We start from the raw sequence: 7,346 nt of genomic DNA, 5'->3' as shown, positions 1-7,346 counted from the left end.
GGAGTGCATTGCATCACAATGCAGGGGATGGGTTTAGGGCCACAGGCAGGCAGCGCTGCTGCATTTTTGACCTGGGCCAATGGTGAGTGCAGCAGCAGGGGAAGGTCGGGCTGGACGAGGGATGTGGTGCAAACACCGGCCCCTGTGGGAGCACCACGGGCAGTGCTTGGAACTGTCCCTGCCAGCGCTGACCTCGGTCCCTGCTGCCACCCAGCTCCCTCGTACCCACTGCTCCTACCTGAGCACAGGGCCATGCGGCTCCTGGCCCCGCTCCCTCCCAGCCCCACTGAGCCCCTCTCTCCCATCTCTTGCAGATCATGGCTTTGGTGTTTGTTCTCGCATTATTGGTGCGGGCGCTAAGTGTCAGTGTCAATACTGATGTGCTCATGCTCGAGAACGTGCAGCGGCGCGAGGTTGATCTGCAAAAGCACATGATACCTCCGCAGCACGAGATTGAGCAGAGGAATGAGCAGCAGAGCTGGGTGGACATGTCATCTCTGCTCTTTGCTCTGCTGCAGCACTGGAAGATCTGTTTCAGTATGGGACTGATTCTGTTGCTCTTTTGGAACATGGTGCAGTCCCTAAAAATGAAAAAGCGTGATGAAAGCAGCAGTGAAAATGACAGCTCCAGTGGCAAGGAGGAGGCATCGGGAGTGAAGGAAGAGGAAGAGGAAGAGGTGGAAAAGGAGGAACAGGAGGAACATCAGGAGGAACAGGTGGAACAGCAGGTGCAGGAGGAAGAGGAACAGGTGGAACAGGAGGAACAGCAGGTGCAGGAGGAACAGGAACGGGTGCAGGAGGAACAGGTGGAACAGGAGGAACAGCAGGTGCAGGAGGAGCAGGTGGAACAGGGCGGACAGCAGGAGCAGGTAGAACAGCAGGAGCAGGTGGAATTGGTGGAAAAGGAGGAACAGGAAGAAGAGGAGGATGACGAGGAAGAAGACTTCAAAGATTCAGCACTGACAAAATTTCTCAAAAGGCGTGCCCTGGAAAAGGTGGAAGGAAGGGCCACCAGGTGCCCTATAGTGGAGGAGCTGATGAACGAGCTCGTGCAGACCTTCAGATTCATCTGGTCCAACAGCTTCTTCCCGGTGCTGCAGCCTGCCATTGGGGTGGGCAGTGCCTTTGAAGGCTGGAGTCCCCAGGAGTGGGACAATGTGTACTGCCTGCTCGTGCCCATAGAGCCTCCCCCCGGGCACACCTTCCTCCTGGAGCTGGGAGATGAAGGGCACGGGCTGGCAAGGAACTCCCGCGTCCGCGTGGAGCTTCAGTGCATGTGCCAAAGGGAGAAGCAGCTGGGGAATGTGCTGTGCTTCCTCCACCACCATGAGGAAGAGCTGAGCCAAAATCAGGACCCCAGCCTGCTACAGACTCTCTGCACTGACTCCTACCTGGATGTGGAGAGAACTGTCACCTGGTTCACCGTACAGGTGGCAGCAATCTGGAAGACCACCCACCACGCGCACGCCTACAGCCTGAAGGTGCTGCCTTCCAGACGCTCCTGCAAGCTCCAGCTGACAGAAGCCTACAGCGGGGAAAAAGTCCTCGTCGAGCTGCTGTTCGGGGTGCAGCAAGAATACTCGGACATCTACCTGACCAGCCAGAACACAGACGCCGGCTTTACGCCCAGCACAACATGGCCACAGAGCTGTGCTGTGGCAGAAAAGAAGTTCTTCCAGCACACGGCCAGGAGTACCGGACAGGACAGCTCCCACCTGCACTGCCTGACGTTGCTTGCCAGCATCTTAGTGGGCATGGGCTTTTCCACCTATGTCATCAAGACTCTTGTCCTCCACAGTTTGGTCATCATCCCTTTGAAGAAGTGGCGCAGGAAGTATTTCCTGAATCGGATGGAGAATCTCCTGCGGTACCTGCGCTTCTGCCTGGATGAGAAATGCCTGAACCACTTCTTCCTTGGCAGCAAGTCGGTGCACAGCACGATTGTCCTGCCGCAGTCCTTCCGATCCGCCAAGCCGCTCAACCTCTTCCAGCACCTGGAGGAGGACCCGGACGCCCACTCCATAGCGCTGCGTGAGTTCAGGGAGCTGAAAGATCGCTACATCAGACTGCTGCTGTTCGGACGCTGAGAGAGACCTTTGTCCGAACCCTTCTCTTGTTTTGGCTGCAAGCTCACATCCTGTGAGCAATAAGACTCTGAGACCTATTTAGGAGGCCAGAGGTGGCTGTTTCCTTGTGGCAGTCAGTGTCACGTTGGAGAGAGCTTACCAGTGGAAGATCCGGCCTGTGACCAAATGACTCCATCTTGGTATGGGAGATCTGGGGATGGAACCATTGTATCTTGTGAAGGCAAGATGCAAACAGATGCTTCCCTGCTCCCTCTGACGACCATCTCTACTGAAGATCAACATCTGAACTACGAGTCATGCTGGAAACCCAGTGGTGACTAATTCTCTCTTGCTTTCTACAAAGACTCTTTGCTTTTATTTCCTATCTCTTTTCTATCACCCGACTTCCCTTCCCCATTTCCCTAAACAACAACAACTTTTAATAAACTCTTATAAACTATATATCCTGTTGTGTCTCAATCTCGCCGTCGTGTGTACGTATATTGAAAGAATATAGAGGCCACTAAGATGGTCAGGGTGCTGGAGCAGCTCTCCTGTGAGAAATGGTTGAGGGAACTGGGCTTGTTTAGCTTAGAGAAGGCTCTGGGGAGATCTCGTTGTGGCCTTGCAGTACTTGAAGGGAGCGTATACAGAGGAGGAATTGCTGTGTCACGGTGTTATCTAGATCAATCTATGTCTGTGACGGGGAGGGGCAGTAGGCTCCTGTTCCCCCTGGCTCCCAGCGTATAGGAAGGGAAAATAAGAAAGGGGTAGGGAGATGGGAGCTGGACTCAAGGAAACAAACAGAGAAGTGGCAACGATCTAAGGAGGAAAACTTATTATTTTACTAATTACAATCTAATGGAAATTGAGGCTAATAAGCCAAGTAAAATAAAAGGGAAAGAGAGAGAGAGGTTTTCCGAAGACCGAGAAGCCTACTTTGAAACTGAAGGTGCCACGGCTTGGAAGCACACCCAGACTCGCTACCAGGCAGTTTGAGAGAGAGACAGCATCACTTCCGTGATGTGTTTCCCTCTCTGACTGTGAGACCCTCTGGGACATGTACTTGTTCTCTGTGCTCTATATGATGTTATGATGTGGAATACCAATAGAAAAATGTACAAAACCATGACATTGTGAGGGTGGGCAGTGATAGGACAAGGGGGAATGGCTTTAAATTCAGACAGGGAAAGTTTAGGTTGGATCTTAGGAAGTTTTTCACTCAGAGGCTGGTGACGCACTGGAACGGGTTGCCCAAGGAGGCTGTGGATGCCCCATCCCTGCAGGCATTCAAGGCCAGGCTGGATGTGGCTCTGGGCAGCCTGGGCTGCTGGTTGGTGACCCTGCACACAGCAGGGGGTTGGGACTGGATGAGCACTGTGGACCTTTGCAACCCCGGCCATTTCATGATTGTATGATGGGTGACATAAATCGCTGTCTGATTATTGTTGCAATATGCTTCTTTTCATGTGCTCTTAACCAAATACTGCTGGTGTTGCCCTGGGTGTCCTGTTTGGGGTCGTATCCTGGTAGATGCTTTACGAATACAAATGGTGCATAAAGGCCTGTATAGTTCATTAGGACCAGATCTCATGTCCATCGATAGCAGTATTATATAGAAATAATATACCTTTACATATATAAAAATGATAGACCTTTCAGAAGGGTATATAAATGCAGCACAGTGGACAAACATATATTACTCTGTCCACCTGTTTGACAAAAATGTATATATTATTTTATACCCTGAAGCAGGGGTTTTAATATTCCTTCAACAATATTTTGATATAATCATCAATGACTATAACTGCTCTGCTCTGGATCTTCTTGTCATCTTTCTAAATGTCTGCTCCATTTTTTCATCATGTTGGACCAAAAATATAGCGTGGTGATGAACTACACAGGTCTGTTTTGTGCTGTAGATGCTTAGCCCTGGAAGTTTATCAGTAAATAAGAGAGATGAGAAATCCACTTTAGAGAGAGGATTAGGTAAAAAATTCAGCTTCTTGAAAGTAATCTGAGAGGTACTACTGACGTATTCGCCAATTAACCTGACTTATCCCAGGACTTCAACTGTCCCAGGGAGAGAGACACAAACATGGATGCCATCATGTCTTCTCTCAATATATTGCTCTGTCACACACCTTATATGCCATCCTAAGTCCCGCGCAGACACGTACACCCGCTACGCAAAACCCGATGCACGCGAGAGAACCTATACACACACCTACCTAAACCCGCAGCCCACTAACTCTTAACCTACAGGCCTAACTCAGCTATTCTAGAACACTCCATCTACTCAGAACTACTGTATGCACTCATAAATCCTCGCAAAGACAACTTAGCACCCCAACATACTACAGAACTCTGTGATCAGTGGGAGGTTGGCACAGGTTTGCTGTTAAAAATGGCACTTTCTGCCCTTCTGTGTCCATGGGCTCCTGAAGGATTTGTAAATCCTTGTGCTAAAGGTGGATGAGGCTTGCACATCTCCTGCCACCTGATTATTACCTGTGCAGATGGAACATATCTCTGGGTTCTGCCTGCAGGTAGCAAGGACAGAGCAGTCCCACATGGACAGGGACTTGCCAAGGTATAGCTGAAAGCAGGTGGTAGATAAGATGAATTGCCTTCCAGCAATTTGCAACCAGAACGAGGAGAAATTTCATATGATAGTGAGCTGCAGTTCCTCCTATCAAACCTGACCTGGTGCTAAGCCTTCTAACAGCTATTGTCTCGGACCATTTAGAAGAGAGAGTCCCATTCAGCATTTCCTGTCCCTGCTGTTACCTGGAGGTTTTTTGCTGTGCTCTCACTGCTCCTTTCCATGCTGATCTTTGGGATGCTGCATTGCTGTAGCATCACTGAGGAGCAGTTAGAGAATCACAGAATCATCATCATAGACTCATAGGATGGCTGGGGCTGAACAGTACCACAATGATCATCTAATTCCATCGCTGGTGGCACCGCAAAGATGAAAGGAAGAGGCTTTGTGTTATAGGAGCATTGCCATGCAGTGCTGATTGCCTATAGGGTTTCAAGCAAGGAAACACCAAAATAATAGATCAGAGCACCCATGATTTTGTGTTGTGTTCACGACAGTATTTGGCCCCTTATTTGCTATGGTGAGTTTCATTTGCTGGAAACCTTCATCTCTCTTTTAAATGATCATTCTTTGGTTTGAATCAAGCTTTAAATGGGAGTCAGTGAATGCGCTCCTGGATTTCTGTATGTGTTTGCCCGGTGGGATAGGTTGTAGTTAAGTGAAATGCATGGTGTAAGCAAAGAGAAATTGCTGTATGCAAACCATAATTTTTGCGTACTTACTGTTTGGAGTGCTGATGAAAGGGATGTATCACAGCATTTTTATCATGTCGGCTGCTCTCCCTGTCTCACTGCCTGAAGGGTGGCAAAGGGCCCCTTTCATCTGGAGGATTATGAGGCCATCATGGTAAACAGCAACACCTGGTTGGGTTGACATTGTTGGAGCTTTCATCTTTTGTTCGAAGTTTTGAAGTGTTCCTTGTGGTTCTTTTGTTCCCCGAGTCATGACTTGATGTTTAGCGAGATCAGGGAGGAGCAGCTTCTTGCTGGAGTCATTAATGTGGATGGGGAGGGGAGAAGACAGTGGCCAGCTGAGTGCTTCCAGAGTCCCAAGGTTGGGGATGGCCCTACAGGTTTGGAGCTCAGTTCTGGCTGCACAGAGGGTGCCTGGATCTCTGCTTCTGCTGCTTTCACCCCAACAAATGCTCCTTAAGAATGAAATGCAACATGCCGCTTGGCTTCATACCTCTTAATCCCAGAACAGGAGTCCATCCACAAGCGGATGAGAGAAACTGACAACAAAGGACTTAGCAAAGAGACACTGACAGAGTCAGTGGGCAGTGCTGCCAGTTTCTGCCTGCACTTGTAACCAACCACCCAGCCTTGCCACCATCACACTGGCTTCCTGAGCTCATTCATTTACTCTGGGGCTGCCTGCAGGGCCTGGAGCGTGCAGGAGTGGAACGGGAGGCTGTCCATGAGGCACTGTGCTCGGGGGGATTTCCCTGGCTGGACCATTGCATGTTCTCTGCCTTGCAGCCTCTGAATGCAGACAGAGCCGGATCCTGGTGGGCGAATGCCAAAGAAATCTCTTAGTTGGTAGCCGAGTCTCATACTTGCCTTTATGATATTCTTTTCACATCAAAGTAAGATTCATATATAAAGCAGAGCACCCAAGAATATATCTCTAGTAATGGTGACAGTGAAATGTCATTTTTGGATGGAATGTTTTTATTTCCCTTCCTTTTTAGTCTCACCTTTTTTAGTTTTCTATCCACTGATTTTGCCCAGAATTTCCAACCTGTGGAAATATATTCCCGTGTTTATTTAGCACTGCTGCTTTTCCTGTGCTAGCAGTATGGATTTAGACATTGGCTCATCCTTTATACAGTTCAGAGAATGACTTCAGGAAAAGTCCTAATCCAGCAAAGGTGGATTCTTCAATAAGGAAAAATACAGCTCAGATTGCAAGAATAAAGATGGAATGGGTCTTTGCTGTGTTCTGCCTCTTCCAAGCATGTAAGATTTTTCACTCAGGGGTGGTGACCCCAGCACTTGCTCTTGTTGAACCTCATCCCATTGGCCCCCAGCCTATTGATCAGCCTGTCCTGGTCTCTCTGTGGGGCCTGTTTACCCTAAGGCAGATCAGCACTTCCTAACAACTTGCTGTCATGTGCAAAATTATTGAGGGTGCACTGGATAGATGCATAATGCAAGGGGCTTTGACTGGTTTGCCTACAGAGGAACCCACATTGGTGATTCTCTGAGCAGCAGCAGCAAAGCCTCACATGTGGAGGCTGACCAGATTGCAGAAGGGGAACAGGATACAAACAGTTTGAGGAGCTGCTTCACTGACATTTCCAACACTGTTTTGGTAAAGGCCTTCGCTAAGCACAGTGACCTGAGATAAGCACAGAGTCAAGTTTAACATGCCTGAGAGGAGGATCTGGAGAGGAGGATGTCAGAAGTGCTCCAGTGTTACCATGATGACTGGCTTCCCACTTGCCCCCCATTGTAGTTGCACTGCTTGGCACTGGAAGGCACCAGCCTGGAGCTCTGGCTGCAAGGCTCCGCCAAATGCAGGAAACAACAGACACCCAGAGACTGGTGAAGGGTCCTAAACCAACAGGCGGTACCACCCTCATTTGTAAATACAAGTCACCAAGCCCTGGCTTAGGTGAGCCAGGATCCTGTTCACAGGTCTACAGACTTCTATGGAATAGCCATGTTCTTCTT

The sequence above is a fragment of the Coturnix japonica genome, unplaced genomic scaffold (assembly GCF_054131305.1).
Source record: "Coturnix japonica strain WE unplaced genomic scaffold, WE-NBRP24 Scf040, whole genome shotgun sequence".
In the NCBI taxonomy this organism is placed as follows: domain Eukaryota; kingdom Metazoa; phylum Chordata; class Aves; order Galliformes; family Phasianidae; genus Coturnix; species Coturnix japonica.
This window is presented reverse-complemented; position numbering follows the sequence as displayed.